Source organism: Coturnix japonica, chromosome 4 (assembly GCF_054131305.1).
Source record: "Coturnix japonica strain WE chromosome 4, WE-NBRP24, whole genome shotgun sequence".
Classification (NCBI taxonomy): Eukaryota; Metazoa; Chordata; class Aves; order Galliformes; family Phasianidae; genus Coturnix; species Coturnix japonica.
In genome coordinates this window covers 57,298,882-57,324,411 of record NC_140666.1, presented here as the reverse complement: position 1 = coordinate 57,324,411, position 25,530 = coordinate 57,298,882, and the positions used below count along the sequence as shown (strand labels likewise).

The 25,530-nt window shown below is 39.1% G+C and overlaps 1 protein-coding gene and 1 long non-coding RNA gene across 5 annotated transcripts in view; one reads left to right on the top strand and one right to left on the bottom strand.

Annotated features, from left to right (window-relative positions):
- LOC107313568 (uncharacterized) overlaps positions 1-25,530 on the top strand; it is a 129,606-nt gene that overhangs the window by 64,663 nt on the left and 39,413 nt on the right. The gene's annotated exons all lie outside the window — the stretch shown is intronic.
- The window catches only part of LOC107313567 (uncharacterized), a 55,122-nt gene continuing 43,305 nt past the window's right edge, over positions 13,714-25,530 (bottom strand). For all 3 annotated transcript variants that reach the window (XR_014945902.1, XM_085546929.1, XM_085546928.1), the window contains 2 exons: positions 14,697-14,814; positions 13,714-13,827 (listed from right to left, as the gene is read on the bottom strand). The gene's annotated coding sequence lies outside the window, so the exon portion shown is untranslated. The remainder of the gene's footprint in view (positions 13,828-14,696; positions 14,815-25,530) is intronic.

Genomic DNA, 25,530 nt, shown 5'->3' with positions numbered 1-25,530 from the left:
GTTGTTTTATTAATACTGTCTTGGTGTGTTTTTTTTTCTTTCATTTTTTTCAAATTTCTGCTTTGGTTATATAATATGGTAGAGCTTACAGTCGAGATTCTTAGATGTAGGAATAGGATAATTTAATTTAATTTCATCACCTTCAGTTTTTAAGTCAGATTAATGCTTCCTTTTGTTATTCTTTTTACCTTGTGGTTTTCTGAAGTGTTATTTAGTCTCCAAGAATCTTTGCTTTAATACATTTACGTGCTTATGTAAATGGAAAAAATGTTAATTATTCCAACAAGAAAGAATATTGCATTTTTATATATCTCTGACACACAAAGTGGGATAAAATCAGTGTGGTTTTTTTACTACTTTGGAGAGCAATGTTAAGACTTCTCAAGTACTGATCAGGAAACATGCTTAATGGAATAAACATCGACCATGGGTTAGAGTTTTGAGCTCCTCCTAGGACTTTTAGAGCAGTAAATATTTTCTTCACAGACTTCTGTGTCAATCTGAAGGCCTAACAGTTATACATTAGCACCTTAATTTTTACCATCTTATGAACTGGAATATGAGTGATTTCCCTGCACCACAGTGTTCCTCATCAATCCAAAGAAATCAACCAAACAGGGGCGATGTTGGCCTTTTGAGGCTGAAATAGAAAATCCCCTGACAAAACCTACAGAGTTTATTATTGTTGTGATTCCCTTGGCCAATTCAATAGGCCAAACAAAGGATTTCCAGAGCTGAAGGAATGAGTCTCAGCAACTTGGGCTATGGTCTAGATTAAGTGAAAAGGCTAAGCTTGCTGGAGAACATGAACAGACAGAAATCCCTTGTTATTGTGGGATTGTAGTTCAGCTGTTTGAGACAGTAATCGCACATGACGTATTTCGGAAAGAAGAATAAGTTTTCTGGAACAATTGGCTGAGATGGTAGATTATTCACATGTCTTTCTGAATGCGAACAAGACATATTATCTTCAATGCTTATGCTGTAAACAACTTGCCCCCACTTCTGAGTCCTCACCCTTATTTCTGTTGCACATACAAGCATTTTGATTTTAAAAGGAGAGGTTTTTCAGCCTCTGATTTTACTTCTGTTCTTATCTGTACAGCCCACAGACAAGTCAGCACAGAATATCTGTGTCCATTTGTTGCAAATATGGTGGACTGTTTGATTGTAGCAGTCACTGTTTCTAAAACCAGTTCATAGTGTTCTTACTTTTCTGCTTAGGAGATTAGTAACTTTCCTAGATGGATTATTTCTATTCTGTTTTTTAATTCCTTACTATTTTTCTTGGCTGCCTACTTGCCAATGTATATGAATCTGCACCCCAATACTGTATGAAACATCTGTTTATTCTATTTTTCTCCCCTTTGCTTTTGATGTACTGTTCAAGTTACATTTGTTTTTTCTAGCTGAGATGAAAGCCTGTCCTTATCTTCATACCAAATGTTGGTCTTCTACCTCTGTGTGTCTTTTGACTGATTCTATTATCAGTGCCATATCCCAGTCTTTTGAAATTTCAGATAGTATACTCAGCTCACTTGTCAATGTGACTACTTGTATTTATCTCTGTACAGCATGCCTAACTGACATCAAATCTGTCATCTTTCTTTGTGTACTGCCCTGTGTGAGGCATGAGTAGAATTTTCTATATTTTCCATCTTCAACATATTAAGCATTTCTACCTGTTTCCTGTTATTTTAACAGATGACCATTTCTTCTCTGCATACTGAAATGCCATCATGTTTCAGTTTGAGTAAGCTGGTGTTATCCTTCCTAAGCAAGAAAAAAAAAATAAAATAAAACAACAAACAAAAAAAAAACTTCTCTAACACAGTTGTACCTCAAGTGTGTGGTTGGGTTGAGCTGGAACATGTCAGAAACAAATCCTTCCCAAGCCATCAGGGAATAATTCCTCATGGATACTTCTTGCAGCTTAGAGTCTCTTTCTTACTTCAGATAAATTCCAAATTTAGCTCAGCTATTTTTTTTTCTGCAAAGGGAAGATGTGCGTAATGTCTCTGAGAGCCGGACATTGAGACATTTTCCCTTAATGAGGTCTGTGGAGAGTGTTGCCTTTGGTCATAACAAGAAGGACGCCGTTAAAACAGAAACTCTGCAAATCATTAGCTAGTTTTATCTTTCTTCCAAGGCAGATTAAAAACAACCAACCAAAAAATGTGATCAATATGCCCATTCAACAATATCTAAAAAGAAATAGTTCATCAGCCAGATCATTCTATCCTGTGACATCAATGACAAACAAAGGGAACTCATGCATTAACTTTTTGATTCTCAAAGAGGAAAGTCTAAGAGATGTTTTAGATTTAGAGGGGTTGTATAGAACAAAAGTTAATGCTCAGGTTGGGCTTCCATGATATGCATGTCAGCTTTAGCACTATTCATTAAATTTTTGTATCTGAAAAGTAGCTTTTGGAAGCAAATATCAGAGCAGTAAATATAGAACAGTGCACCAAAGTGAATGAGAAATATGATAAGGTTATCAGTGAGTACAGCCTGAAGGAAAGTAGTCTTCAGTAGGTAGAAAATGTTTTAGGTGGGAGTTCCTGTGTTTGACAGAATCCCAAATGTTAAGTGATTTTGGGCAGAAAATCTGTGAGGTTGGCTCACAGTGATTCACCTTGTGACCAAGCACATCAGGGAAGCTGCTATACAGCATCAAGTTCAGCATGGAGATTATTATACCACTTAACCTTATCCTTAGGTCATGCCCTCCTAGATCCATTTGCTGGCACTTGGTTTCCTCCCACTTGCAAAAGCCCTTGAGATGGTCTGAGAATAAAGGGCCTGTTTTACTTCAAATCATTTAGCATGGATCTAGTTTTAATCTTGTAACCTTTAGCAAAGCAGGGCAACAGAATAGCATTGCAACATTACCGTGGTACAGAGTAAGCAACTTTGTGTGACTTTGAGATACTGTTTTCAAATATCAGGACTTCAGTTTTATTGCTAGCTGGTAAAGCCGGTACTTTCAGCTTCTGGAAGCGAATATGATTCTCACAAAATAAAGACTGAACTTAATTCTATTTCATCTATAATATTTTTTTGAAATTAATTCACCGAAAAGAGAAGAAAGGTGAAAGCTGTGCTGAGGAGGGGTTTGGCCAACAAACAGGACCCGAGAAAACGGCCACGGGTTGCTCCAGAGGAGGTTTAGATTAGACATAAGGAAAAACTTTTTCTCTCAGATAGTGGTCAGGCACTGGAATGGCTGCCCAGGGAGGTGGTGGAGTCACCATCCCTGACAGTGTTCAAGAAGCATCTGGATGAGGAGCTATGAGATATGGTTTAGTGGCTTGTGGTAGCAATGATAATGGGAAGACAGTTGGACTAGATGATCTTGCAGATCTTCCCAATCTTGTGATTCTATGATTCTTTGATACAATGGTATTGGGCTGTACAAGGCAAAGGAGGAGGCAGGGCAAGCACATGTCATGCACCAGTTGTTCTCAGCTGAAAGATGGTCCTATGAAAGCCCCTGATGGACTTTCGCCTTAATCCAGGGTTCTGACAGAGAACCTGTAATTTGGCCTTAGGCAAAAAGCCTTAATAATGGTTCCACTATGTATAAAATTGAACCAGTAAGTCTTGTTTAAATAGGAGGATTAATCTGTTTTTAATTTGTAGACATGCATGAATAATTTAGATTGAAGTCACCATACCATGTGTAGCACATTAACTTATTATCTTACTAGCTAAATTAATTTATTAGTCTTCCCTAAGTGAATAATGAACAGAAAAACATCTAAGAAAAATGTTGGCTTATTTTGCTAATACAAACTATTGCTAGAGGTGATCTTAATAAAAGTCTCTTGGAGTCCTTAAGCCAGAACTCTTGGGGCCAGCTCCTTTCTTAAAATCTCACCCTGAATGAGGGTGCTGTACAGTGCTGCATGCCTCATTTTGGGAGTGGCTTATACAGCAACCTGGGACTGTGGAACTTTGGCAAGTAAAGAAATGCTTTGGAAATCTGTCAGAATGCTGATGGCCTGACAGCAATTTATAATATTGCCTTAAAAAAAATATATACCTGTATGATACAGCAGAGCCTGTCAGGATGGATAAAACAAAGATTTGCTGTTAACCATACTGTACAGCTTTCTAACCCACTGAACCTGCTTGGTACCTGAGGCCTTTATTTCCTCCAAATCCCCATGTGAATTTATTGCAGATGGGTACTAGAGAGCCACAGGGAAAGTCTTCACTGTTCTAACATCATCTGCCTTATGATGGTTATGGAGCACTTTTTTTCCCCTTCCTCTAGATGAAGGGATTCTCTCCAGCCCTACAAGGTTTAATCTTCTCTTACAAATGGTGGGGGAAGAAAAAGAAAAAAAAATAAAAATAAAAAATTAGCCTAGCTGGGGTAACCAGAGGATAATTACTACTAATAATAATTATAGTAATAATAATAAAAAGCTGCATATTGAACAAGACAGGTTTAAATTATGCTTGCAATTTCCAGCATGATATCAGCTGCTGTGCAAGGAATTCTGGCAGTATTCTCAGCTTAGGTATTGGTTTGCTCAAGAGACTAAGTGTAACTATCTGCTTGATATATCAGAATGAGACAGTCTCGTGTGATTTGGCTTCTCTTCTACATATTCATCAAAACATCAGGAGCAAAGTGAAAGCCCAAATGTAAGCCAGCCTGGAGATAGTGTGATTTGGAGCTGAGTGAAAGCTTGCACCATGGGGACCCTCCCTGGCACATGCTGTGGTCTTTAGCTCTGCTCTGTGAGCAGAGACAATGCAGGCCCAGCTTCCAGATCCAATTGGACATGCTATCATGATAAAACAGGAAATAGCTAATGAAGTTTGTAGATTATACTATGCTGTCTTCACATGATGTAGTTTGCTGAGTCATAATCCCAGTGTCCTGATTTGTCCCTTTGAACCTGATACAAGTACGATCCTACTTTTTAAGCATAAAGATGATCTGTCTAAATCTCAGTGACTTAAAAAGGCCTACTCCAGAACTTCACAATATGCACCTGAGCAGTTTATTTGCAGAACCATGTCTTCTCTAGCGAGATGTTTTAAAACAGATCATCTGTCATTGCTGAGAAGAGTCCATGGTTGAAAGGGTAAGTTCACCTGTGAATTATTTTTCTTTTTCCCAAAGCAAAATCTTACTGTATCTAGATTTTAGATTTGCAGGTTATTGGTGCATTTGCCAGAATGTATCTCTGTGCAGGCACTACTTTGAAACAAGTGAACATTATATATTTTCTTGCCACTTGCCATAAGGTGCTGGTGATTCTATTGGGAAATCTCACCTCTTTGGGATTTGAGATTTTACTCCTCAACCAGTGAAGTCTGAGAACTTAACATTTGTTGAAAAGATCAGGAGCAACTGGAATTATGTTAGCATGCAGAATTGCACCAAGTACCAAATACTAGTAGCATAGAACAGAAGACCTGTTAAAGCTATATTTTTTTTCCCCCAAATAGTCACTGATGCAGTCTGACTGCATATATCACATTTATTTCATTGCTAAGAACTGTTTTTTGTCATGAAAATACACAAAACTTAAACTCATGCTGTAGATTCTTGTTAAATAAAAGAATTATTGAATGCTGAAAATCCAAAATGGAGAACTTTTTACATGTGAGGAAACAAGTGTGTACAAAGATTATGAGAACTGATTGGCATTCCATATTGAATAGCATATGAATAAATTCTTACAGGCCAATATCTTAAAGGACACTGAGAAGCATAAATCTTGCTTATTAAAAAGCAAACAATAGGACAAGTGCAAGAGTTAATCAAGTATGTGGTTCAGTTACACATGCCCCGAATCAAGATTAGATGTTGAAATGCATTACTATAATTTTAATATTGTTATTCTAACTATTTTCATGCATTAAAGGGTTATAAATATAGGAAGATAATCTCTTCTGTCACAAGAGAAAACTTCTTGCTGTATTATTAGGACTACAGATCTGAATACATTTTACATGGAACATGAAGTGTCCTTTGTGCATTCCTGGCAACAGTAGGTTGTCTCTAGATAACCACTTCAGACTGGCTGCATACTTCATTATTTTTTCCCCTTTACAGTTGTTAAAACTTTATAGAGCCTCAAAACATATCCAGATGGACAGTTACTGTGACTGCCACTTATGAAACCAGTATAATCTAGCACAATACACAAAGTAGGGTAAGTGTGAAAGGAAAACAAGTTCTGAATAGAGGACCTCCTCAGAATATTGGATCAGCCATCAGACACACCAATTCTGTTTAGACAGGCCTGTTATACACACCCAAATGTTCTGCTAAACAAAGCAAACCCCCAACCTTTCACCACTTTCCTTCTAAACACGCTGCCCAAGGGTGGTCTTCACCCTGCTTGATGCAGTATTTGTGCCTACATCTTTATTCACAAAATGAAGCTCTCATTCCCATAGTTTTTTGGCAAAGCTGAGATACATAAAACCATTTTATTCCTCTCAGAGGAATATCATATCTTGGCAGTTTTATTTGCATCTGACCTTTTCAAATACACAACAGCAAAATATTAATAAATAGATTACTGTACTGACATGTTGCCATTATTTTGCCAGTGGATTCCCCTGCATGCCTCCTTCAGCCTGTTTGCACAGAACTAGGATTATTACAAACACTATGAGCAGAGGATTTAGTCAAGATAAAAGCAAAGTTATTTGAAAATACAGTCTTTGTCCACTTGCTGGATGGTGACTTCTAAGCACATTGAAGTAGCAAAGAATAGTAGCTTCTATAGGTATTTTTTGGTGATGGGTGCAAAAATAAAACTTTCTATTTTTTTGTATACAGTGCACAGATATCTCAACAGGTTGATTACATAATTGAATCAAGAAATGAAGGAAAAAAAAAACAAAACCCAACGCAAACACAAGATTACAGGATCTTTACAGTAACTAAATCTATGGTTTCATTTCTTGTTCCAGCCTAGAATAGGTGCCCATTTCATCAATTCTGATGCCTGTCTATTTCCTTGTGTGTTGATGGAGAGACATCTCAGTGCAGCAGGCATTCTCATTTACTTTTTTATTAATTACATTCCACAAATTTCCAACTTATGTTAACAGTTAAGAATATTGTTTGGGAAATCACAGTTTTAATTCATGGAATTTTATCTCCTTTCCTGCCTTTTCATTTCAATTCCTTGTAGTCAAATTACATGTTGCAACCCTGATGCTGCAGTTCAAGTTGTATACCAGTTGCTTCCAGAGAGGTTTTTTTAAATGCATTGTATAAAAAAGACACTATCCCTTAACACATGGTATTAGAGCTGTGTTTAAGTGTGCTGTTTTGCAAGAAAAGATTACTTGCCATATGTCTTAACAGAGCCTTCTTTTCTCCTAATCTTCTAAGGATGTTAAGAGGTTGGGTTTTGTTGTTTTTATATATGTATGTATGTCATGATTAAAGATTGATGGTGAAGTATTTAATAAAGCTGTGACTACTGCCACCAGTTGCAAAGCTAAATGCTGTGTCATTCAGCTGTACTTCCAACTAACTTAATGAAACACTAAGAAGTTAAGTAAAACCTAATTGATCTTGGGAGCCTTTTAACCAGCTGAACCTGGACAACCCTATCCTATCACATAAGGAATTTATCATTTAAGGTTTTCCTCAAATAAACTAGATAATTATAGAAACATATTGATATAGTTATTAATTTGTAGTTACATAAATATATATAGCAATGTATGCATTAGTTCTGATGTTTCAGCTTGTTGTTTAGTTGTTTGTTTTTTTTTTTCCCATGTTGAAAACAAAGCATGAATCTCCAATATTTTATCTCCCCTCCATTTCATACCAGAGATAACCACACAACTTGAGTTAGTTGCATGTGTTTGTATGGAAATAATGCAAGTATGGTATTTGTATGGTTGGAATAGTACAAATATAGATAGAAACAAATAGCTAGAGGATAACTAAGAAAAAACACTCACCAACTCTGAGGCCTTCAAGATAGGTGCTTGCTGATTTCAAGGCTCACCACAAAAACCCCACAAAGGAACAATCTCCAGAAAGAAATGCTACTGTAGTAGTGGTCAGCCCTTAAATGGGATCTGGGAGAGGTGGAGCCAAGCTCCACCCCTTCTGGGAGCACAGCTGAATTACCTTCACCTGTGCTCCTGCAGCCGACTCATTGCTTGCATCAGATGGTTAATCGACTCATTGCTTGCATCAGATGGTTAATCAGAGGTTCAGGCTGTGATCAACTGTTTCCCTTACAGTGTGTAACAAGAATCAGATCATAAACAAAAGCACACCGAGGCTTCAACAGGCTAAGCACAAGAGCAGAATATTAATCACAAGCCCTGCCTAGGTAAAAAAAAAATTCCTTTATCTTGGTCATGGTATATAACAAGGTTTAATGGCTCTCTTTCTGGTATGTCTGGTGCCACAGACTCCCCAGGAATCTGATTTCATTGAGATGCCTGCTTCTTGAAGTACTGGTGGTCAGAGGATAAGCTATTTGCTGGCACATTGCTGAGTTACACCTTTATCACATGATTTTCTCTCACAATAGTTCATGAAATAGAAAACTCAATGAAGCAACTGGAAACAGAAGCTATTGCAAGAATGTTCATGCAGCCAACGCTTGGACTATCTGATTTCCCCATTTACCAGCAGAGTTTATTTAAACTCTGAATACAGCAGTCAAGTTGGTTAAGAACTAATTAGAGATTCTAGGGTACATTAGAAAATATGCTGTGTTGTTAATTAACATTGTCGTTAACCAGTACTGTTTTAAACATCAGTTCATACAAAAAGTGATAGAAGTGATTTAAAATGACTTTACTTGCTTCACATCTTGTGACTGTATCTACTTTACACCTCTTAATTTTTCAGCCTTCTGCCTTTGAATTCCAAGAACCCCTAACAATGTATCAGTTAATTGTTTCAGTGTATTTCCTTCAGAAATTCTCCAAACTCTCCCTTACTGAATTATGTCTGCATGTGTAATACTTGGGAAGGGCGAGACTGAAGCCCTTCAAGGACAAAGAAAAGAGAGACTTGGCTTCTCCTCCCTCTATGCCTCCTGATTTTTCAAGTCTTGGTTTTGAGCAGAAAATAGGATGTATTTTGTTTAGCTGGTGGGAATGCTTTTCTAAATTCCATAGAGTCATTAGTGAACTTGGGCAGCTAGATTACATATAAGCAATGTTTTTGCTCTAGATAAACCAGTGGAAAACTAGATGATCTCTGCTGATTTCACTGAAATTGCTTAAATTTAATTCACAGTAATTAGAACTGGAGATGTTCTATATGATGAACTATGTGTAACATCATTAAAAATAATGTAAAAAGGCTTGGCTTGACAGAATGTAACTGAAGACTAGCAAAAATAGCACATTTCAGTATGCAAATGCTGTTCTTTAACAAGGTTCTGCACCAGAAAAACGTGTATCTGAAGTAATAATTAGTGTATTTTTAAAAATTTTTTTATTTTTTTCCTAAATGAAGGAGAAGGAGTTGAGGTTAATGAAAAGGTGGGTTAGTTTTGACTCCATCAGCAGATTGTAAAAATACAAAGACTGAAAACAAACAGAAGAGGGAGATGTTTCCTGTACCATTTCTTTTAAATCCTCCTATCTCCTCCCATCTTTTCTTTTCAGGCTCATTTGGACGAACATCAGTCAGCCTTGTTACTTTAGTCCTTCTTGCTGATGTTCTGTGGGTTTCCATTTTATTTCTGAATAACCTGAAAAAATCATATTTGCATCACAAGCTGACCAAAATGTTCTTTAATTACTTCCCAGGAACTTTGCTTCATTCTCTGAGTGGGTACCACTTTGTTGCTACAGTGAGGAGCTTGTCAACACTCCTATTAGAGATGTCTAATTTTACAGGATACTGTAACCCAGCCAACATGTGTGGAGCTACAACTAATTTTAGAAGTTTTCAGGAACGATGCCAGTTATTTAACATGCTTACACTGAAATAACTTTTGGCTTTTCTTTTTTCCTTTTTGTTTTTACTCAGATACGATAGAAATAATCACAAACCACAGCAGACCAAGAATGTGCCAGGTCTTTTCTTGTCAAGGTGGCCCTGTACTTCTGGCTCTTTGCTGCCTTTCTCAGACACTGTCTCTCAGACTTCAGTCTGTCACTTCTAACGCCTTACTCAGGAACTGGCTATCCAGTTGCTTTTTGTATTATGTCTTTGTTTGTCTCACTTTTAATCCTTACTTGACCTTGAAGATTCTGTTCCCAAAATCAGGTCATCAAATATTTAATGATTCATTAGAAATGTAGAAGTTTTCTAAATAAGATATTGGGACACCCATTGCTTTAGCTGTGCACCACAAACTATTTCATTGCACCCATTATTATGTGCAGATGTAATAATTGGACATCAATTTATTTAGCCCTGGAATGGCTTCTGTTAGTGGATAGGGAGAACATGTTTAGTTCTTTTGAGCAGTGCTGTGGCCACCACCCGGAGTTCTCCCCTCCTTCACAGGAAAGATAAGGAGTCTCTGCATACACGAAGCCTTCAGCAGTTGGATCAGGTTCAGATAAAATTCTGGCTTTCTCAGTTTTTACACAAGAAAAATCTGTGAATGATTTGAAAATTGTCAGTAATGCCTTCTGTATTTGTTCTGCCCAGGGGGGTTTTAAAAATTCAGATTGGAGCAGCTGAGGGTGAAAGAAAGTTCAGCCCTTATCAATCAGTCACCCGTATTTGTTGAGGCAGTTTCATAAAAGCAGTGAAGTGAATGCAGAAACAAAAACTGGGGGCTCACCCACTGTGGGTGAGGTAGGACACATTACGTTGGAGATACAAGGTCAAACATGAAAATGTTTCTTCCAAATTGAAGTCTGGGGAATTGCTGATGAGACTGAGCCCACCTGGAGCAAGTGAAAACATGATGGTGAGGGGCCTGATGATAATCCTTGGACAAGCGCTCGTCTCCTCAAGCCTGGTGTGAACTCAGAAATCTGCCGCTGAGCTGGGACTGCTTTGCCTTGCCATTAAGTGAAAGTGGAGCAGAGTTGAGCCCTGTATTGTAGCTTGCTTATCCCCAAGGTGAACACAGGCATCTGTTTTAATATTTGAGTGTTTTCTTGTACACTTTGATATTTCCTTGTTGGTAACATTTGGGGTATTTAAACAGGGTGAACCTTTTTACCTGCAAAATCATAAAAAGGGAAGAGCTAACAAGGGGCTATGAGGTGTTATGGCAGAGGTGATGAGGTGTCTGTACTGGACCTCTGCAAAGTACTTTGCACATTGGGGATAAAATCTCTGTTTCACAAATTTCTTGGAGAAGGTGAGAAACTGAGCTTTTCTCTGTGATTGCTCTGCTGTCTGCATAAACATAGGCAACCTGTGGCGTGCTGGGTGCCCAGGAAGGGGTCTGTAATCCCAGCTGCCAATGAGTGGTAATCCTTTAGGCACAGGGTTCAGCCATCTTTAAGCTCTAGTAATGATAAATCAGTCTTAATAAGAAAAAACTGCACCAGTTTTACTATCTAAATGGTGTAATGACATCAACTGCTGTACTGCAGATATTGAAAATTCTCACCAGAGGGAGGGCACTGGCAAATTCTTCACAGCCAATTGTTATACATGATGGATGCATTAGCTAATTTTCTTGCCAAAGAAAGCCTAGGATCTTGGCTTTCAGGCTTTTGAAATTTGGTTTGGCTAAAGAGTCTGTCACTGAAGTCGCAACAAGAAGCACACTGCAGCCTCTGCAGTATAGTCTTGGAGTTCAATACCAGAGAGATTTCTCCGTTTCAAGGCTGTCAAGGCTGCAGTATGAAAAGTAAAGGGGACTTTTTCTGCTTAGATGATGCGCCTTAATTCTGCCCAGGGCATGCCCAACACTTTCCCTGAGAAAAGATTTCTGTGAGACTTCAGCCTGAAAGAGTGCTCAGGCAGTGCAATGGGCTGCCCAGGGAGGTGGTGGAGTCACTAACCCTGGAGGTGTTCAAGGAACGTTTGGACATTGTGTTGAGGGACATGGTTTAGTGAGAACTATTGGTGATGGGTGGATGGTTGGACTGGGTGATCTTGTCGGTCTTTTCCGACATTGGTGATTCTGTGATAATCACCATGGGAATCAGCTTGTTGAAGCTGGAGGGAAGAAAGGAAATAGAAGCATTTCACTTAACCACATTTTAGAATTTCAATAATTTGAGCAACTCATGAGAAAAATTACATCATTCCAAGATCAGATTTTTAAAAAATAATAATGAATTAGAATTTTAAAAAGTTACAATTGCAAATTGAGTTGTAACTTTTAAAGAAATATGAGAAAGTTCAGTAGACCTATTTAAAAGGATACTTGTAGTGATACGATGATAATAGAGCTGTGGAGGTGTGCCTAAAACTCTTAGCTTCTTTCAGACCTCTGTTATCCTGTAAATACTGGATATGTTGCTGTTTTTGTAATTAAAAACTAACCTCTTCTGGGATCAGGGCTTTTACTTTTTCTGAATTATGTTCTTATCCCACTTGAATTAATAGCACTGAAAAAAGCTTTACACTAGCCCCCACAATTCTTTATGTACTGTCTCATCCAGTTTTTAGAAAATCATTCCACAATTTATCATACAGGTATTCTTATATGTTTTCCCTGAAGTGGGTTGGAAAATTTAGATCCTATGGTATGAAATATGTGTTGAATAAACAGTAGGTAACTGTGAACTAAAGTGGTTAAAGTCCTGCTGAGAGGGGCTTTGATCATGTGCAGAATGTTAAGCCAGTTTTGCAAGTGGTTTCTGCATTGTTGTTGTCTCCTGATTTGCTTTGTGACAATTTGCCAGCACTAATCTGAATTGTGCATAGCATAAAAAAAAAAAAAATACAACACAAAACAAAGTAAGTAGAATAACAACAAAATAAGAGAGAAGTAAATTAAAAAGGAAAACAAAAAATATATCCAGATGAAAACAAAAAAAAAAAAAAAAAAAAAAAAAAAAAAAAGCAGAGGTTGCTGTATATCAGCAGTATACATGTTAAGGGTATCAATTAAAGTAAAAGTTATGCTTTAGACATAGTATATCAGTGTTGCACCTGTGGGCGTGCTCTTGTAATATTTGCATGAGGCCTGCTAATAAAATCAGTTAGTGCTAATAGAAGCAATGGCAAATCAAGACTTGAGTCCCCATCACTGTCCCAGGGGCTGCGTGTGAAATGAAATATGAGTGATGGCCAGGACATTTGCCCTGTGGCACAGCTCTTCTCTAGAACTTCAGTGCAGTTGGCCATGGTGAGCATTCACTGGTTGTAACACTGAGATGGGCAGACAAAAGTGTCATGGAAAACTTTTCTTGCTCTTCCTCTTTGAAGTGACTATAAACACATCTAAGATGAAAATATTCTGGGCATTTGTACTATGTTGTTTGAAACCAAGTATTCTGTTTCCCAAAGATAATGAAACAGTTTTCTGCTTTAGTTTCAGTGCTTTTCCTCAGCATCAGTTGCTACTAAATAAGTCCTCATCATTTTCAAGGGTGTAACTCATAACAGGCAGCAGTAACAATTACATATTGTTTTCAAATAAGATGCCATTTTCCTTTCTGGCTGACAGCAATGGTTTTTTAATGTGTAACATTTGTTTAATAAAACTCACAGATGCTTCCTTGACAGTTGCAAAGGAAGAAAAGAGAGGAAAACTAAACTAAAGAAAAGGCAGTAAATATAAGAGCAAATGAAAGATTTAGCTTCCATCACAACTATTTACATTGCATCCAAGAAATTTTATTGGACCAGATATCTGATGAACATAGTTTGCATAGCAGGGATGTCCTATCACTTGATTCCATGTTTTGCCACAGTGTTGCTTTGATTCTCTGCAAATGAAGGAATACAAGGAGAATCCATGTGTTATCAGAAGGCCCAAACTTCATGAAGATCACAGCATTTTGGCTTCTGTGTTTCAGAAGGCAATTCAGCAGAGCAAGACAGATTTTCCTTTTGATTTCTCAAGGCTGCTGTATCTCCGTGGTCTGCCTATCCTTTCCAGTTAATAGAGCTCACTAATTTATTCCCTTTCTTTGGAGTAAGAGGTAATGTGTTAAAATTTATCACCAATTGACTTTTTGTTGTGGTTTTTTTTTTTTCCTTGTCTTAAACTGAAAGAAATATCATCCTGCTCTCAAGTTTTTTATTCTTCAAGCAAATAAAGACAAAAAGGAATTTCACTTTGATTCTAAAGCTCTTTTAAATGTAATCAACATAGCTAGTAGCTTCGCAGGTAAGAGGATGTGGGACTAAGAGAGTAGTTTCCCTCTACTCCCCCAGTTGTCTGCACAGCTCTATGTGAGATCTTTATCTCCCAACTTGTGCAGCAATCTAAGCCTTTCAAGTGTGTACTGTGAAACACTGGGGGAAATAATGGAAGAGGTTTATTGTGCAAAGGGAACTGATATGGTGAAAGCAAACATTTACAGTGAATGGGAAAGCCCACATGAACAGAAGAGGAAGGTCAGTAGCCCTGGCTGTTTCTTACTCCATGTCTCTTTTTGAGTCCTTCAGGGTATCTGGAGTGTGGTGGTAAAATGCAAATAGTGAAACGAATCTGTCAGCAAGGCCTAATGGCTGATGCCTCGAGAGCTGGTTGACTGTGAGCACTGTGGTCAAAGTGGCTGGAGCCCCTGTATCCTGTGTTAAAAAGAGGAATGGATGTTTGTATTGGTGTCTGTGAAGCAATCCTGCTTACCTTCAACAGGTGTTTTCCACAGGCCTGGGAAGAAGCTCTCCAGGGAAGACAGCACCGTGCTTCTTGTTCCAGCACTTGCTCCACTAGGACACAGCCCTCAGTTCTCCACTGCTTCTCACTGTACATGGAGTTGAATGTCTGAATGTCATATGAAACAGGTTCAATGGATTTTCACTCATCACAGTCCTTGAATTTCAACAGACATCAATACAGTACAGTATTTTGTATGGTCCAAGGAATATTACAGTGAAAGTTTGCAAGTCCATTTTGTATCACAGTATAGCAAGGGACCATTATGATTTTTAATTAAAAACTGTAGCCTTTCATAGTGTCTTCAGTTCTTTCAGATGGCTGTCAGAAAACAACACGAGTCAGGCTCCATAGGGAATGGTGCATCACATCCTGACCTTGGCACAGATGTTTTTATTTCAGTCGTCACTCAAACAGCTCTCTGGCATGAAAAGCAGTGGACAGGCATTGCCGGGTAATGGATGGCAGGCTGGAGAGGGAGCTGTTCCCAATTGACAGAACTGCTATGCTTTCCCAGATCAGCCTATAACTTGTGATAATATTGTGCTCAAAATCTCTACTGGAAAAGGGATTCCCCAGACAACTGCAGATCAGAAAATACTTTCTCATTGTCCACCAGAAAGAAAGTGATAAATGTTTTGCTTTTTTGTCTCATTTCCTGTCTCTACCTAATAGAACTAGATATTAGAAATAACTGTAAAACTAGAGAAGACTGCTTTCTTTTTCTTTTAAACAGGATTTCAAATGAGAGATATCTTGTAATAATCATGTTCTAACTTGCAGAAATGTCAAAATCATATCTGTAAGTTTGAAGAGCTGTTAAGGGGTTGTTTTCTGGAGATGAGACAGAAAAAATCATCCAGATTCACTGGTGTCCCCTGATGGCTTAATGTTATTTTAAGCTGTAAAATTCCCATTAGTTTAAATAAAAATATGCACAGCTTTTAAAACAGGTCAGCTGTATGTTCCATGTGCATTTCCATGTACAGTGTACTTGCATCAATGCAAACATCTGAGCAAAAATTCTTGGCCATGCTCTGTCCCTGCACTTCTACAGCCAGCCCATGCTGTTCCCCAGTCATGTCTTTCCTGAAGCTTTGCCTGAAGCAACTGTGATTCTTCAGACCCTGGAACTCCATCATTCACTTTCCTTAGGAGGTTTTGCCACAGTTTAGTACATATTGCTAAGATATTATTTTACTTCCAGCACTTACCCAAAATTTTATTTCCATTAATTTAATTCTGTTCTTTTCAAATCATTTTCTTTTTTTCTTCATTGGTGTTTTGTGAAGATGTTCATTTTTTATTCCAGATAAGGTCAAACTTGTATTTGCAACTAGAACACAGTATTATTCCTTAGCTGGAGGGAGCTCATCTGAAACAGGTATAGGTAATTATGGGCTGCACTTAGGGGTCTGCTAAAACTGTTTGCTTGATTAACTATCCCTGCTAGGCTGAGAATTGCTGTTAGGCATAAAAGCATCCGGTGCCATGCAGAGACATGGTCCCACAGTAGCTTTCAGGGCATCTGATCCCCTGATGCCCCAGCAGAGACTTGGCAAAATGTGACTATTCAAAGTTAATAGAAGAGGAAGGAGTGGGTTGTATTCTGGTTTCATATTGGCTGAAACCAAGAGCTCTTCTAACAAGCCCAAGAAATTAGGTGGGTCTGTGCATTCAAAGTAACATGCTGCTCAGTCAGATGAGGGTATGCTGCTTGCTTTTACTTACTTAATTACTTTCCCACCAGTGATGCTCAAAAATCAGTCAGTGGCAGAGGACTCCAGAAGCCCTTCTCAGATGTTTTGGGCTGCATCCCCCAAAGCTTGCCTCCCATAATACAGTTTTAGCCTTAGGCACTTTAAAGTTAATAGACTTATTTGAGCAAATGGCTTACTTGAAACCTACACTAGAAAAAAAAGTGAGCATAAGCATGCTTATGCCATGCTATAAGCACCTTTATACAATGCAGTAATTCGGTGCTGCTGCCTTTTCTTGGAGCAACCAGGCCAATGACACTGCATGTACAGGACAAGAAGGTGGAATTGGTTCAGCTGATTGTGGATCCAGTAGCAGAGACTGCAGACATATCACCCCACTGGTTCTCATTTTGGTATTCCCTGTGTGGCCAAATTTTGTCCAACTTGCTCAAAGCTTTTTGGGTATTGACTGCAGAAGAGAATAAAGATATTTTGGAAATGATTGGGAAAAAAAGTGATGGAAGTGTAGGAAAGGGTCCAAGGCAGACAATAAGTGATTCTTTCACTGTCTGGCAAACTTGAGTAAATGTTTTTCTCTTGGAAGAGCTGTTCAAGTATGCACTAGGGTGGGTTGGCTGTCATTCTTTGGACTCCAGATTCCATTCTCTCTGAGCAAAAGGAGCATAGAAAAAATATAAAAATCTCCTATATGAGCTGAGGACTGGAAAGTGATGCCCCTATGGCTGCCTCTGTAGGATGTGTCAGCTCTGTTATTGCCCTCAACACAGTATGTCATGGCACTCAGTCTTTCATCTAGAGTACTCTTATTTTCTTATTATTTTGGTTGCTTCTCCTAGTACGTAAAGCAGCCCCATTTGCTTTTATAGCTGAGATCTCTCATTGGTGTAATTTGTGTTCAACATTTTGAAGACATTTAGAAAAACACCTCAGAAACTTCTCTGTCTGCCTGTTCCCAAGTATGGTGCGTTATTCCAATGTCTGTTACGTTAAGTTTGTGTTGTCTTCAGCTCTGTTGTTTTCCCAGCTCTGAGAACTCTCCTGCTCCTGCTGTTCATTCAGATGGAGAGTTTCTCTGAACAAAGCCTAGTGCAGAACTGTGTGAATTCCCCTCCAGTCCTTCAGACTGTGGATATTTATCTCACTTTCTGCTGCTGGCAGATCTGTCTTTGAAGGGCATAACCAGAGGCTTGTTTAAAGCACAACGGAACCCTCTCCCCATTCTCTGTCACTCCATCCTGCCTGCAGAGCAAGCTATCAGTGAACACTTGCAGCACTTTATTGCAGGTGATTACAAGAAACAAGAAATATTTGGTTTCTTTGAATGTATTATGTCTTGGTCCTTACCCAGAGTGCCACTTCCACTTGGAAACGTTTTTCGCTGCTGTTATCCAAAGCCAGCAGATCATAACAAAAAGGGCTGATTATGTAAAAACAAAGTGACATTGGGCTGTCAAAGCAAAATCTCCTTGCCACAAATCACAGCCTGGGCCCTGTGCCCACAGCTGGCTGGCAGAGCAGCAGGAATGCCTTTGTGGGGCCAGCGCAGGGAATCATGCTGCCCAGCGGCACATCCCAGCAGGAACACAGCTCCCACACCACTTGTCCCTGGGCTGGGTGCTAGAGCAGGACTGCATCTTCACACTACTTTCACATGGCTTTTGTACATCACCTGCTTCTCAGTCTGAAAAGACATGAGATAGATGAGGAGTACAGGTAGAATATCTACAGAATTAATCTCAACAGTCTGGAGCAAAGCGCTGCCCTTCAGAACGTTTGATTTGTAATAGAAGCCATATTCCTCTGCAGTACTGAAAAAAACTGTAGCACAGCAAAAACCATGAGGTTTTGCAGAGTTTGAATTTTGTACATTGGCTCTGACTCATAGATCATGATCACATATTCATATATATATAAGAACATGATTAAGTGGATTCTTTTTATTTACATTCTGCCAATAGCCAGAAACTTCATTTTACACCATGTCAAAAGTAGCTGTCTTCAGCCCTCTGCTTTATATCCCAATTTAGGGCTGACACTTCTACTAATGATTTCAATAGAAATTATTACTTCAAAAAATGCCACAGAACCAGAGCAGGATTCAGCTCACCTAACATTAACTTGGGCACTTGGCCTTAAGCTGCTTATTTCACCTTTCTCTACTGAATGGAAATATATTTCTCCCATGTGCAAATGTTCCGTTCATATCATGGGGAGCACTCTAGAGGTACCTGTTCTTCTGGTTATTCCATTGGAGGGATGTAGCTAATTCTTAATGAGCTGAAGCTGGTTCATTATGATCTTAAATTACTATGACATCTTAATCTGATGTTCTAATAAGTAATTTGCTTAAAATCCTTCCCCCAAAGCAGTATAAAGCTGTTTAAAAATGTGTAAAGCTGTTCCCTATTGCAGGATAAGTTTTTTATGTTAATTTTGACATCTTCAGTCACCAAAACGACATTTTCAGAAAGGCTGCTATTATTGCCAACATAAAGTCAACATTCAGTGTTAGATTGAAGAGTTTGGTTTTAAAAAGAGGTTATTTCTAGAATGATGAAGTGGCTTTCATAAATTAGGAACAGGCCCAAACTACAAATCAGAGATCTGAACTTCCAAGAAGTTCTTCCTTGGCATGCAGTCATCTGATTTCTTTTTCCTACTCCATTTTTTTTTTTAGTACTGGCTATTTCTATACTGGCTGTGCTAGTTAAGGCCAATCCCATCAGTAGGAAAACTGACATAAGGGAAAAAAATGACTTTCACATCAGAGAAGCTCTGCTATGAAAGGGATCTGGAGAGATCATTGCCCAGGGATAAATTAAATGACATGAAATGATCTGGGAAATGCAATTCAAAGCCAAGATACCCATACTCTTGGGCAAGATGGGAGCTCTGAAACTTCACTAGTCATAGAAAACTGAATTCATGGAAAGGTGTTTAACATATTTTTATTATAAAGAAAAAAATATCTTTTAAAAATGGGAAGTGAACGAGCTAAACTGCATAACACTAGAATTTCCTCCTGGAAAATTCTAAGGTGAACAAAAATAATCCAACATTATTTTGGTGCTGCTTTGTAAGCATCCACTGCAGAGGGTGGGTTCAGTGTACCTGCACGACTACTGAGAAGTACTTCGTTACTGCAAAGGGCTTCTCCTGACCTCTCAGCTGTCCATTTACAGCTTCCAGCTGGAAGGCAGTGCATGGTTACACAAGAGCTTACAGCAGCCTCGGCAGAGGCAAGCAAGTTCATCCAACCCACTTACATGGATAAGTATCCTGTCTGGTGGGGCTCTGGAAGCACTTCTGTGGACATCCACATCCTTCAGACCACAGCATGGGGTCTGTCTCCAATGTCTCAGAGCTGATACTTTCTGAAGAGAAGCAGATGAAAGTATCAGGCTCTGAGATGTTGGACACTCCATACTGTGGTTCTGTCTGGACTGCTTGCTTTTGTATATTGTTGTGAGTTATGCAATAAGAAACCCATATCTTCTGCAGTTAGGCGATTAAGTTTATATTTATATCTCATAATTGCAAACTGAGAAAAATGGTCTTGTTTTAAAGTGGAATGGAAATTGTCAGTATCTTAAAACCTTTTCTCAGTCTCAGAATCTTTTCTAAAGATTCATTGTCTTCAAAAAACACTTGTTCTTTGTAATTATGGTAAGAGCAAACTGCTTTTCCAAGCAAATTCCGTGTGAGATCGAGGCTTGTGCTCTTTAGTTGCCTGTTAGTAAAGAAAAGGCAATAGGACATCTGATAGAAAAACAAACCAGATTATGTTCTTACACACTGTGGTTCACCAGGACCAGAAGGAAATAATGGCCTGGGGGTTTAAGCTAAAGAAGAAAATGAAAAATATGTAGAAATCATGGCAGATGCTCCATGTTATGGTGAGTAAGCAGCATACCAAAGAATGCTGCCATCCAGACAGATCTGAGGCCATAAATGCAGTAGTGTATTGCAAAACCACTGCCAACTGTGAGATAATAATAATAATAATAATAATAATAATAATAATAATAATAATAATAATAATAATAATAAAGTCCTACCTAATAGTTTGTAGGTCTAGAAATACCTGTATTTCTGTGACCCTTGAAATTAAGTCCAACTGGTAATGTGGAAAAAGTAGCAGCAGATCTAAAGCCTCACATTCTTTGTTCCCAGAGTTGTTTGCTGAATGCAGTAAATACTGGATTGATCCAAGTAGGTAGCCCTTCTCAATAGTGCGTGCCTGCCTACCATGCCCAGTTTCCTATTAAAAAAAATTATCTTTTCACTTCCAGCTAGCTACCTAGCTCCTCCAAGACTCACAGATCACTGTCACTTTGTTCCTGGCCAACATCAACCAATCTCCATTCTTCAAACTGAGATACAGCAGAGTCGCTCAGTGAACATACGTGCCTTTCACCAGCCTGGTAACACATTCCCTGTAAACAGGTGACATTGCATGCATCCTCAGAGCCTTGTATTACACATAGACATTGAAGAGAAATGTGATGCTTGCTTAGTATTTTCCCTACTTTGTCGTCTATGGTATGACACATTTACTAAAGCTGCTCCTTTGGCTATTTTAGTTATGAGTTGTGGGATGAAATTTGTTTAGAATCTTTTCAGGAGTTTGGATGCACTTTCAATAAAGCTGATGGATGCTCATGTCTCCCACTTCGCTGTGGAAGCTTCAGCAGTAAATCACACATGTGGTAGGTCTAAAATGGGGAGGGACGATGTATGCTATAGTACAACTACTTCTATTTATTTCAACTTTTTTTGTCATTGCTTTTTTTTTCTATTAAGAAAAATAAATTTTCTATTACCCTTGTTCAGTGCTAGATCTCACACCAAATCATTTCTCTAAAACAATTTGCCATTTATGATCTGGCATGACTGTTGCCTAAGTAACCCCCAGCCCTGTTCCTCCCCCTCCCCATACAGCCCTTCTCATAACGGATCCCATATGGAATGCCGCTGGCAGAGCAAGGCTTAACACCGCTGGCCACTGAATGGGCCTTTACAGCACTGCCAGCCTGCCCTGTGGTCAGCCAACCTGGGAGCTGAAAAAAATAGAGGATTGAATTGTTTTGCCCATACAAAGCCCTTATCAGTGACTTGTATCTTAGCTGTTACAGTTGCAACTGTAGCTCTAGATACATAAGTGTTCAAAGTTAACTGTCCTAACAAATACTGAATTTCCTAAACTCTTCCTTTTTAATGTTTTCTCTAATTTGAAACAAAAACTAAAACTAAAACAAAACAAATGTCAGTGAAAAAAAAAAAAAACAAAGCAAAACAAAACAAAAAAAAACCAAAAAAACAAGAAATGACTGAGGATTTAACTGGGAAGAAGGCAGAATTTTAGGTAGATTATCTCTCTGATTACATACTGGAACCATAGCAAGGTATTCTTAATGTTTTTTACCATAAAATAGCTTTGAAGAGAGCAGTATAAAGTAAAAAGGAGGAAACTGGAAGCTCAGTCTCTGTTGTGCGCAAAGGTACAAATGCAACACAGGGCTCCAGGAGGGATGTTTTCCCTTGAGGAATTTCCAGTACATCCATTATTGGCAAAGCTGAAAGGAACAGGAAAGCTCAGACTACATTTTGACTAGCATGTGTCCCAACACAAACTATTTCTAAGCAGATACGTGGTATTCAACTGAAACGAGCTGAGCTGCTGATATTCTCTGATAGCACTTTTATTGTAAGTGAGAGGAGTTTTTTGCTTCACATTCTGAAATTACTTTTTGCAGAACTGAGACATGGTTTTGTAGGTGGCAGTCAGCTGCATTTAGGTGGTTACTTCTCAACCTAATTAAAGAAGAGAAGAAGCTCTATGGAGTTCCCTGGAATTACAGTGACTTGACAACAGTTTTAAGTGCAGACAAAACATGATGCACAGTGCTTCAACTCTTAAAATTAGATGGTAACTGCAGAATTCAATTTAACAGAAAAGCTGCAACACTCTGTCTTTTAATACATACACAAATCAAACTTGCTTTACCATGTTCATCCTGCCTCATTGTGACTCTTGGCTAATCCCTAGGTGAGCATCTACAAGCCCCAGGTCCTATCTCTCTGTGGTACATAAATGACCTACCAGAAAGCAGCTCAGCACAGCCAAATTGTGCCTCCACAGACATTTATCTCTCTCACTAACAGTACAAAGAAATCCTAACTCAACCTGTTACATGTATGTGGCTGGATAGGCTGTCTGCAGGGCTCAGTAGGTGCAGGATGTAATGTAGTGCAGTGGGTAGACCCTTGAGACAGGGACCTGCTAAACCCAGGAAGGTGAAGAGCAGCACAACATAGCACCATGCAGTTGTTACTTCTGTAGAGACTCCACTTACTTGTCCACATACATGATGCAGAGAACCAGTCTAGACTTTTCCACCTCTAGTATCATAGAATCATAGAATCATAGAGTGATGAGGTTGGAAAGGATCTATGAGATCATCTAGTCCAACTGTCAACCCTTTACCAGACCTACAGAAAACCACTAAGCCATATATCCTAGCTTCCTATCCAGATGCCTCTTGAACACTGCCAGGGATGGTGACTCCACAACCTCCCTGGGCAGCCATTCCAGTGCCTGACCATCCTGAGAGAAAAAGTTCCTTCTTATGTCCAGTCTAAACTTTGTCTGATACAACTTGTGGCCACTTCCTTGGGTCCTGTTTATTGCCTGGGAGAAGAGGCCAAACCCCTCCTCATCACAACCTCCCTTCAGGAACTTGTAAAGTGCAATGAGGTCTCCCCTGAGTCTCCTCCAGGCTAAACAATCCCATCTCCCTGAGCTGTTCCTCATAAGACTTGTGCTCCAGACCCCTCAGCAGTTTTGTTGCCCTTCTCTAGACACGTTCCAGGGCCTCAATATCTTTCTTGTAGTGAGGAGCCCAAAACTGAACACAATACTCGAGGTGCGGTCTCACCAGATCTGAGTACAGAGGGATGATCACCTCTCTGCTCCTGCTGGCCACACTACTTTTAATACAGGCCAGGATGCTGTTGGCCTTCTTGGCCACCTGGGCACACTGTCAGCTCATGTTCAGCTGAGCATCAACCAACACCCCCAGGTCCCTTTCCTCTTCACAGTCATCCACTCAGCCCCAAGCCTATAGTGCTGCATGGGGTTACTGTGGCCAAAGTGCAGGACCCGGCACTTGGCCTCAGTATGGCTGAGTCAACCTGCTGAAAAGAAAATATGCATAAATTTGTTTCTTGCATACAGTCTCTTGCTAATAGGAAACAATTTGTGATGTCTCTGGCTCTAGAGAAGTGCCAGGCACAATATTTTTCAATAGAGCATCTGACTTGCCTCTGATGAATGAGAAAGGTCAGAGCCTAGAGATCAATGTTGCAAGCTAATTGCTGAAATTATTTGTCTGGCTTGTTACAGATGCTTGGCTACTGCTATACAAGTTAGAAGTGCAGAGCACCCTCAGTGCAGTATTTTAAGTGCTTATAGTACAAGAAACTATTCACTGATCATCTCATTAGAGGCTTAGCTATTTACATCTGGACAGGTTTTCATCTTTGATCTCGTAAGAAAAATGAATGGAAGTTTAGGACATGTTTATTTGCCTTTGTAAAGACCTGGATCCAAGCAAAACACACTTATATGTGAGAAATAACAATGAGAGGTTCCAAATTTATAAAACACCTTTGACCATTTCAAGATATCAAAATACAGATTTCCATGGTTAAAGAATTCAAGAATATTGTCTCCTGGTCTCCATTTGACTCCCTTTACAGATCTAATTTATAAGCTACTAAACTAAACAATATACTTCTACCTGTGGACACATGAGTTAGCTTTATGATCATTGTTTGGGTCTGGGATTTTTTTGTTTGGTTTGGTTTTTTTACCCTTCTAGTCTTTCAAAAAAACTACAAGCAGCATAGCCTCAGCATTTCATGAGCAGATAAATGCCAGCTCCTATCTATTGGTGAACAAGAGAAGAATGCCCAAAAAGCTAGTCAATCTGTTTAGTTGGTCATTCAGATCACTGGATGGACATACAATCCAAGGGTAGGGCCTCACTGATAAAATCATAACCAGATACAATTGGTTACCAAATGAATGGTTCTTCTTTGTCTTTCACTCCTTACTCCTAGAGTGGCATTTTGGGAGACGAACCATAGAATCCTTAGAGTTGGAAGGGACCTCTGAAGGCCACCCAGCCCAACTCCCTTGCAATAAACAGGGACACCACAGCTAGATCAGGTTGCCCAGGGCCTTACTCAGCCTCGCTTTGAAAGTCTCCAGGGACAAGGCATCAGCCACAACACTAAGTAACCTGTTCTAGTGCCTCACCACCTTCACTGTGAAAGAATTTTTTTTATCTAACCAGATGAGTTAAAATTAAATGACTGACAAAATCCTACCATTCTTTCTGGACTATTATGTTGGGAGGACTTATCTGTAAGATCTCTGGCAAAGGATTTTGCAGGTAGGTAATGATGGAGAAATATGATGGTGATGGAGGTGAACAAAAGGAAGTTTTCTATCTCAAACCATCAGAACTGAGATGTCTTCACTGAAAACTCCTTTACTAATCCAGGAAACAAAAATTAAACCCTTTGATAGGGGCTTTAGGAGGGGAATTTAGAATACAGCAGAGTACTAAGTAGTCTGCCTGAGCAGGATACAGAGCTCTGGAACTGTGGTGTCCAAAATTTTAGGGAAATTTAGAAGATAGGGAAGGGAAAACGATTCTCAGAAGGAATGCATGCCTACAGGAAATTCACAGCATCAACTGGCAACAAAGTCAAGGGACCATTGCCAAAGGAACTGAGTGAAGTAGATGATTTTGTTTGTTCTGAATTGTTTCCCTGAAGTTAATGATATCTTTGCCTTGCCATTAATGAAGACCTCTTTGTTCAAAGTGTTTTCATGCTTGCAAACAATGAACTCCTGCCTGAAGGTGCTCAGAAAATGTTGTGGATTGGAAATGAGACAATGCTGTGTACTAGTTTTGAAGGAGGAGACAGGGCCTCATTGCTAGCAGGAGCTTTAGCTGGATATCCAGCAGTTGCATGTGATGGCAACATCCCAGCTAGATGGAGCAGAAAAC